General features: G+C 41.4%; 1 pseudogene; it reads right to left on the reverse strand.

Moving 5' to 3' along the window:
* Positions 1-1,448: 1,448 nt before the first annotated feature.
* LOC115518426 lies at positions 1,449-3,839 on the reverse strand (annotated as a pseudogene).
* Positions 3,840-9,394: the final 5,555 nt, after the last annotated feature.

The raw sequence follows: 9,394 nt of genomic DNA on the forward strand, positions 1-9,394 counted from the left end.
CCCCTCCCCTGCTCATCCTTTGTCTCTCTCTGTCGCAAAAATAAATAAAAACATTAAAAAATTAAAAAAAAAGACAAGTGTGCTTTTAATTCCTTTTATCTATTTCACCTATTCCCCTGCTTACCTCCCCTTTGGCAACCACCAGTATTTTTTTTCCTGTATTTAGGAGTCTGGAGTGGATTTTTTTTAATTTTTTTATGTGTTGTTTTCCTTAAAGATTGTTTTATTTCTTAAATTCCACATAGGGTGAAAACATATGGTATTTGTTTCTCTGACTGACTTATTTTATTTAGCATTATACTTTGTAGGTTCATCCATGTTATTAAAAATGGCAAGATTCCATTCCTTTTAGTGGCCAAGTAATATTCCACTGTGTGTATTGGGTGAGTAATATTCCATTGTGTGTGTGTGTGTGTGTGTGTGTGTGTGTGTATCTCACACCTTCTTGATCCATTCATATATCAATAGACACTTGTATACTTTGGTTGCATTCATTTCCTGGTTTTGGTATATAATGCTGCAATAAACATAGGGTTGCATATATCTTTTCAAATTCATGTAACTAAAAAGCTTTTGCAACAGAAATGGAAACCATAAACAAAACAAAAGGCAACCTACTGAATGGGAGAAGATATTTCCAAATGATATATCCAAAAAAAAGTTTAATATAAAATACATAAATATCTTATATAACTCAACACCAAAAAAACCAAATAATCCAAGTAAGAAATCCAAATTAAAAAAATAATTCAGCATAGGACATGAATTGAATTTTCCCAAAGAAGAAATAGATGGCCAAAGACATAAGAAAAGGTACTAGCATCACTAATCATCAGGAAAATGTAAATTAAAATCACTGTGAGATATATCTTTACACCTGTAAGAATGGATAAAATAAAAAATACAAAATAACTAGTGTTGTTGAGGAAATTGAGAAAAAGGAGCCCTCACACATTGTTGGTGGGAATGTAAATTGGTACAGCTACTATGGAAAGCAGTATGGAGCTTCCTCAAAAAATTAAAATACATACCATACAATCCAGTAATTATGCTACTAGATGTATTTTAAAGTAATCCGTATACCCAATGAGGAGCTCAATCTCACCACTATGAGATCAAAAGTTGCATGCTCTACTGACTGAGCCAACCAGGTGCCCCTCCCTCAGCTACTGAATATTTAACCAAATAAAATGAAAATAATTTTAAAATTTTTAATATTTATTTATTTTTAAGAGAGAGAGAGAGAGCATGCACAAGTAAGGTATGTTCAGAGAGAGAGGGAGACACAGAATCTGAAGCAGGCTCCAGGCTGTGAGCTGTCAGCACAGACCTGACGTGGGGCTCAAACTCACGGACTGTGAGATTATGACCTGAATCAAAGTTGGATGCTTAACTGACTGAGTGACCCAGGCACCCCTAGTTTTTTTAATATTTTTTTAAAAGCCAGTAAACAACTATAGACATAATTAACAAATATACAAGTAAGAAATAATAAAGAAGAAAGAGCAAAGCCACATCCTTCATTCCACAATAAATACAGAGCTCTATTAGTGTTCCCCCACATCAGCATCCCATGGGAGACCTAACTTTCTATGTGCTCAAAAATACTCTCCACTATTATGCAAAGGGACCAGACTGCATTCAGGTGTTATTTTATCAAGCAGAATATGTACTGGCACTGCTGAGTTCAAGGTCTACAGTTTTGGCCCTAACTTAGGTGGGGTTAATAGACCAGGCTGTGCTGGATCCCATAGCTGAAGTAGACAGCAAACCCAATCAGCGTCCAGACACCAAATCGGGCCTAGGTGGCAGCTGTCATCTGCATCATAAGGTAAACATTCATGAAGATGCTCAGTAGTGGGAGAAGAGGCAGAGCAGGGACCTTAAAGTGAAGGGAACTGGAGCTCTGAGGTTGTCTCCAGACGACCCCAGTAAGCCCAGTGATGAGCACCAGGAGCAGCACAACCACTGAAATCCACACTGGGTCTCCAGAAAGCAGAATTGGCCACTGGGCCAGCACCAAGCCAAGAAGAATTAGCAGCAGAGCAAGCAGTGAGGAGCAAACACGGACAACCCGGCCAGAGAGTGGAGTGGGGGTGGGGCTGCCTGGAAAAAGTAGTCCCTGTAGAGTTAGCCTCTCTGCTGCCGGTCCATTCTCCTCCTGAACATTGGTTCATTTCCTCCACTCTGCTGATACCGAAGGATGAGAACACAAAGAGCAACCAGGGAGTAAGCTAGCAGAGACTCAAGTGACCTGAGGTCCACAAGATCAGTGAGTTCCAAGAAGAATGCCATGTTTGCTGCAATAATACTAAATATCACAGAAGCCATGATGCGGGAGTATGAGCCAGTACACACTCTAGCAAGGACAGGGAACAGGAGGCCATCTTTTGCCATCATGTGTATCAACTGACGAATGGGGAACATAAAGCTCAAAAGGCTGTCAGAAAGACTACAGAAAAATCCAAAAGCTACAACATAGTACGCAGGTGCCCAGCCAATAAGGAAAAATGCCTCAGGCAAGGTGCTTCCATGTTGAAGCTGATAGTAAGGCACCATAAGCGTAAGTGCTGAGGAGACAGCAAAATATAGCACAAAGCAGATGAACAGTGAAATCATAATGCCCATGGGGATGGAACACTGGGAATTCTGCTCTTTCTTGACTGTTGTAAGAACGATGCTGAAACCTATAAATGCATAGAAACAGGTAGCTTTTCCACGGAGAATCCCCTCAAAGCCAAATGGCACAAATCCTCCAGAGCCCAGAGGGCCCAAGCTTGAGGTGTCATTGAGTCCAGCTTTTACATAGTCGTCTTCTGTGAGTTTCCAGTTTTGCAGGTCTCCCTTAATGAAGCCAGAGATGATGACAAAACCAAGAACCAAAAGTTTCACCAATGTAATCACTTTGGCAACCAGGAAAAATGTATGAAATGGCAGTCTGCAATTCGATGAGCAACAACATTAGGCCCACAACAATGAAGCCTAGATATTCTGCAAGTACTTGGGGAACATGAGGTGAGATGTTCTCATTAAGAGTCTGAGCGATCTCGCGGTCCGTGAGTTCGAGGCCTGCGTCGGGCTCTGGGCTGATGGCTCAGAGCCTGGAGCCTGTTTCCGATTCTGTGTCTCCCTCTCTCTCTGCCCCTCCCCCGTTCATGCTCTGTCTCTCTCTGTCCCAAAAATAAATAAACGTTGAAAAAAAAAAAAAAGAGTCTGAGCGATCTGGTTCCCAAACAGGTTGGCAAAAACTAAGGTCCAGGCACAGGCCACAATGGCTGTATCAGCAACAAAGGAGAGGATGAGGTTCCAGCCACTGAGGAAAGCCCAGAGTTCACCTATAGTGACAAAGCTGTAGAGATATGCAGAGCCAGAATGGGGAACCTGGGTACGGGCACTAATCTCTGCATAGCACAGCCCAGCCAACACAGAAGATAGGCCAGCCACCAAAAAGCAGATCACAATGGATGGCCCTGCTTGACTGCTAGCCACCTCACCAGCCAGGACATACACACACCTATACCCACTGTGCGGCCCACACCGAGGGCAACTAAATCCAGAGTGCTCAGGTGGATGTTAACTTGAATCCCATGCTCTGTTGGCATATTTTTGCATACAAGCTTTTGAAAAAATCTGCGAAGTATCTGATACAGCATTCTAGCTGGAATTGAAGAAGATTGTAGGATCAGACAGCTGTTATCAAGCCCATGTAGTCTGGGATCAGTCTGGGATCATGTTTGGTGAAGCTGAATTAAGCTAAGTCGAGTTGGGGCTGCCACAGTCCATTGGTCAGGCCTCAAAGATCCTGTTTTGTATTTCTTCTGGTGTCTGTCATCCCTCCATAATGCCTAAATAAACAACAAATTCATACTGAACAATTGTGTTCAACCAGGCAACAAAAGCTCAGAAGTCCAACATCACTTGTTGAGCACAAATATAGAAACTGACACAAAAGACATCATAGAAAAGTCAACCCTGCTTTCTCCCCTGAAAAACTGCAAAATACTTCCCAACATTTCCATTTTTACACACCATATGACATAATCTCACATGGGTTCAACTAACTCATGTAGCTTCATGTACTAATTAAGCTGTAAGACACAACAGGGTTTGAATTTATTGTGTAATCATTCACACCATGGATGTTTGTGTGGTACTTGAACATGAGTTATGACACATTAATTCACAGATGAGAGGGCCTCATTGCAGTTATAGAACCATATTTTAAATACCATCTGAATTTAAAATACAAATATTGGTCCCCCAATCTTAAAACCCTTAGCCCCCAAATCAGCTAGCCAATGTCACACGTCACTATGGCCCCCTTTCTCCTCATTCTGTATCATTCATTTAGCTGTACCGATGGCAAAGGATATACACTCCAACCCTTTTCTTTACCCACTTAGGCCCACATGGGGTGCTGTGAGAAGACATGAAGGGGGAGAAAGGGGCAGGGCCTTCATAAACACCAGTATGAAAGAGAGAAACATGCTGTCTGGTGATAAAACACTGGCGAAATGGATGAAGCAGCCAACCAAGGGTCCATTAAAGCGAGAAGAGACAGAAAGGCCATTTTGTGAATCCTGACATTCAATAAACCTCACCCAAAACAACCAAACAAAAATTCACCACATGTTTTATGTCCACAGTTAAGAGAGTATGAGGGGTAGAGAGAAAAGAAATAAGTCACCTAGCTCATAGCTCACAACCAAAACAATTCCCTCTGTCTCCTCCCTCTCTGGCTTCTAGGAGAGAAGGTGAGCTCATTTCTGCAGATGGTCTCCTCAGTGGCCTCACTGTGCTCTATAAACACCCTGCACCATCTGTGATGTCAGTTTTCAGCAGCCTTGGAATCTGCCCTGCTCTGTGAACTTGTGTTAAAACATTAATTGTAACTCCTTAGTAATTTTTCACAAGGAGTTATTTTTAACTCCTACAAACCATTGTCTGATTATACTAAATATATTTTCTTAATTAATGTACACCACATGTGGTTCTTCTTTTCGCCTCCTCCCCTGCTGCTATTCAAATGGCCCCTCCTCAAGGAGAATAAGTTTTGGATGAACAGTTCACAGCAATGCCCCAGAAAAGTAGTGGAAAACAGAGAACACAAAGTCATGCAGCCCTCACTTTCCCCTCTACTCAGGCTTTGATTTTGAGAGAATTTTTAGCAAATGTTGTCAGAGGTTTGTAAAGACAGAATAATCAAGTCAAAATTGAAAAATATTTTTTATACATTATCAGAAGGTACGCTTGGTATTGGTTGGACTTCCATCTACAAATCCATCTAGATTCCTTATTTGCCATTTACCAGTTCCAATGTTATGATGTACCAACAAACACATCTGACCAATAAGGAAGGTCAATTAACCCATGGAACTTTTTGCACTATGAATGTGATTGATGTGCCTTCACCCACCCCCAGGCTTCCAAACCTCCTGTGGTTCACCAATGCCCTTCCTTCATAGTCTTACCTGTTACTGATTCCTCCAACCTCATCTCCTGCCCAGTTCCTGCATTCAGCCATGAAATTCTACACTGACCCCATTCCCTTGCCTCTAATGCCCCCTTGTTTTCTTCCTATAGCTAACCCCCACTTCTCTTTCAGTTCTCAGCTCAGAATTTGCTTCCCTAGGAAGTCTCCCTTGACACTTATGCTGCCCTTACCCTTACCCTTATGAGTCTCCTAGCACCCGGCTTACCCCATGTGCCATTTATTCTAATATATCAACATTTTAGGTCAGCTGCCAGTCTCCTCCATTAGACTGTGAGTTAGGTGCACAAAAAATATTTGTTGAACAAATGTATAAACAGAGAAGAGAAATCTGAAAGAGCACATAATCAAATATTCTTATCTACTTGATTTTGAGTATGTACTTTGTAGCCAAGCAATCTTTATAAACCCAGCTAATGTAAATATATAAATGGTATCATCTTCCCTGTAGAAGGCAAGCAAAATGTAAAGTGTGGAAGAAAAACCAACTGTGATAAAACTTTGACCACAGATAATTCCTGGCAAGTATGATTCACACAGGGTGATAAAGAATTCTTTCCTTTTGAGGACACTTGTCTTGAAACTATCAGGTTGCCTTGGGTTATATGCAATGAACCACCCATGCCCAGTTAGAGAATCCCCACTTTTTTGAAGGCATCATACTCAGGCCTTAAAATCTAGGTAGGATGTCCTAAGGCAGAGGTCTCATTTCATGGGACACAGGGAGGCATAATGAAGACAACTGGGGGACACTTTCAAACTTCATAACCTCTCCTTCTGGAATTCTTTTCCAACTAGCAATGTACTTCCCATGACTGCTCTAAACCACCCCAAATGACAAGAAATTATCATCAATTTCAAAGCAAAGATATTGTAAAGCTTCCTTCACAGGAAGGCAGCACAGTTTAGTAGTCAAGAGTAAGGCTCTGCAGGTAGATGGTTCAGGTTCAAGTCAAAACTCAACCTCATAGTTGGGTGACTGTGGACAAATTAGCTCACCTCTCAGTGTGTTAGTTTTCACAACAGTCAAATGGGAGTAATAGTAAATACCTCATAGAGTTGTTGTCAGGATTTAGTGAAATGATGCCTGTAAAGTACTTTGCTCAGTAAATAGCATATAATATGTACTTAATATATTCTACCTAATACTTAATATTTAAATCTGATCCACAGTCCCCAAACTTTGAAAATTAGTCTTTATAAATGTCTAGCCTCAAAATCACCCACTAAAACTCAAGCCTGTTAGCTAGTCCTCATGAAACAATAAAAACAGTTTTATTCCATAATTCACTTTGAAACTCTAAGAACTCTAATTAGACACCCTCTTACATGCTGGTGCTAAACCTAGGCTTATTGAGTTAGACCAGGCATCCAAATATCCAAGGCTCAAATATAATAATAATAATAATAATAATAATAATAATAATAATACATAATGAGGCAGATGCCTCATCTTATTTCTGGAAGAGTCAGTGCTGCGTACTACAGTGGTAAAAGCGTTGAACATTATATGAGAGATTTTGGATATAAGCACTGGCTCTTGTGCTTGACTACATAAACTAGGGTAATTTGCTTAATATCTCTAAGCTTCAGTTTCCTCATCCATAAGGAACCTTACTTTACTTCCCTTATTGGATCAGTATGATAATTCCACGAAAAGATACAAACTGTAATGTACTGCTCTTGGGAAATTAACTGGGTCCACCATCCTGAAGCACAATCTTAGTGGAATTAAGAATGCACACATAGCCAGCACTGTAGTTGTTGAGTGGATGGATGTATCTAAATACACATGTAGAGCATAGACTGGAAGATCATTTATTAAATACAGGAAAGTAAGTACCCTCCCCACCCCCCACTGTGAGGAGGGGAAATGAGAATAGAGATAGGAATGAAAGGGGAAAATAAAACACATTTTGTAAAGGGGTCTGACAGGAAGCAATGGGGCTAATAGTTCATGACTGAAGGATCTGTTGACTCCACTCTGCACTACAGGTTTAACAAAGAAATTGCATGAGAAAATGTGAGAGTGCAGGGTTTAGGGCATGATAAATGGCAGGCAGTCAATAGATTTTAATTGAAGGGTAACTGGATCCTATAATCATCAGGACATGGAGAATACAGAGAAAGACTACCCGCTAGAAAGAGGGTGGAAAACAAGGGAAGATGGGACACCCCTCCCACCAGTTCCCTCTGAACCCATTTCCCTTTCCCAATTCCTCTTTCTCCTTCAGCTCCTTGTCTCTGAAGGCTTCTTACTGGGCACTAAGGATGCTTGTACCTCTTTACTCCCTCTGAGGAACCATATCCAGACAACCACCTCCCCACAAAGACATGACAGCGGTTCTTCACATTTGTTGAATCACAGAGCCCTCTGATGTTGGTCACCTCAAAATAATATTCTACACTCTTCTGAAGTCCATCCATGGGCCCTGAGCAGGAATCCGAGAGGACCATCTGAACGGCAGGTTTAGAGATGGCTAATGCTTTTGATCATTTCTTTTTCCCTCAACTTTGTTGTGCAAGGTCGTCCTTGTGTTCTTCCCACCTTTACTGAAGATGAGGGAAAGTGGGATAAAGACAAAGTATGATGATCCAGAGAAGCACCCCACAGGAAAAAAAAAAAAAACATCTGGGAATTAAATAATCATGTCTATTTTACTTCAACAGATGCAGGCAGACAAACAAATGAACAACCGAACTTATAGAAGACAAAACAAACCCATGGATTGGGAATCCTGAGAGAGCCTACCACAAACCCAACTTATTACAACACAGAGAAACATTACCCTCAAACTCCATGTTTAGAAATGCCCTTTCCCTGTGCAATAATCCGCAATTAGTCCAACAGTTTATATTCAGTCCAGACTCTCTGACCCAATTGTCAGAGTCCTGCTGTAATTCTCCCCCTACCCTCAGGCTCATCACCTCCTTACATCCTGACTTAATCTTCGTGGGATGAGACTTGGTACTGGGAAAGTTGCCTGTCCTGCCATGGAGGCCATCCTCACTCTTTTCTGTCCATATTGACCCTCCAGCTCTTCTCAACCCTATTCTACAGGCTTCCTCTGCATCTGCAAAGCCTTGCCTAAGCCATCTTGACTGATGCCCATCTCCAACTTTCCTCCTCTTCCCACCAGTACTTACAGCCCATCCTGATGCACAGCTGAAACTGATTTTCCCTTTCTGTCTGATGGTGCCTTGTGTGAGTCACTGAAATTCCTTACAGTCTAAAAGCTAAAAGCTTCTCCTAAAAGCTTCTAGGAGGCAGGGCCAGGATCCATATCCCTTCTCCTTCTGGATGCCACAGTCTCATCTCCAACTCTCACTACCCAGGGAAAATATCTGCTCATAAGTGTGCCAAACGACTATAAGAGACATTTAGGACAGAGGAAATGAATATATAGATGTATTTATTTACTACTATACCTTAAAATTCCAGGAAGTAGGACTTTTCTTTTTCAAAGAAAGAAAGGTCCAAACCAAGGTGTAGACAGGACACTAGAACATGCACCATCATCTATTTCAAGAGAATTTCCTGAGGAAATTTCCCAATGAGGGACCTGGGTCTGTGAATCTAAGTTCAATTAGGAAGCATTCTCTCCCAAAGGAGGTGTTTAGCAAAAGGAGATGCTGAAAGAAATGCAGAGAAGATCCAGGGAAAAGGAAGTCAGCTTTTATGGATTCTGTAATGCCCTCAGCTCCCCTTTCTTTCCTTACTCCTGCCCATATTACTCTCAGTCTCTGAGCTCCTTCTAAACTCCAAAACAAAAGTTCTATCCCAAATAACTAAGAAGAAGAATTTCTGTCAATTCCAACAGTACACTACTTAAGTTGCAAGGGTGTCTTCCTTTCTCAACCAGCACCACTCACTCCCCTTTGTCCTGGGGGGTCATTGTGTTC

The sequence above is a fragment of the Lynx canadensis genome, chromosome B4 (genome assembly GCF_007474595.2).
Source record: "Lynx canadensis isolate LIC74 chromosome B4, mLynCan4.pri.v2, whole genome shotgun sequence".
NCBI lineage: Eukaryota > Metazoa > Chordata > Mammalia > Carnivora > Felidae > Lynx > Lynx canadensis.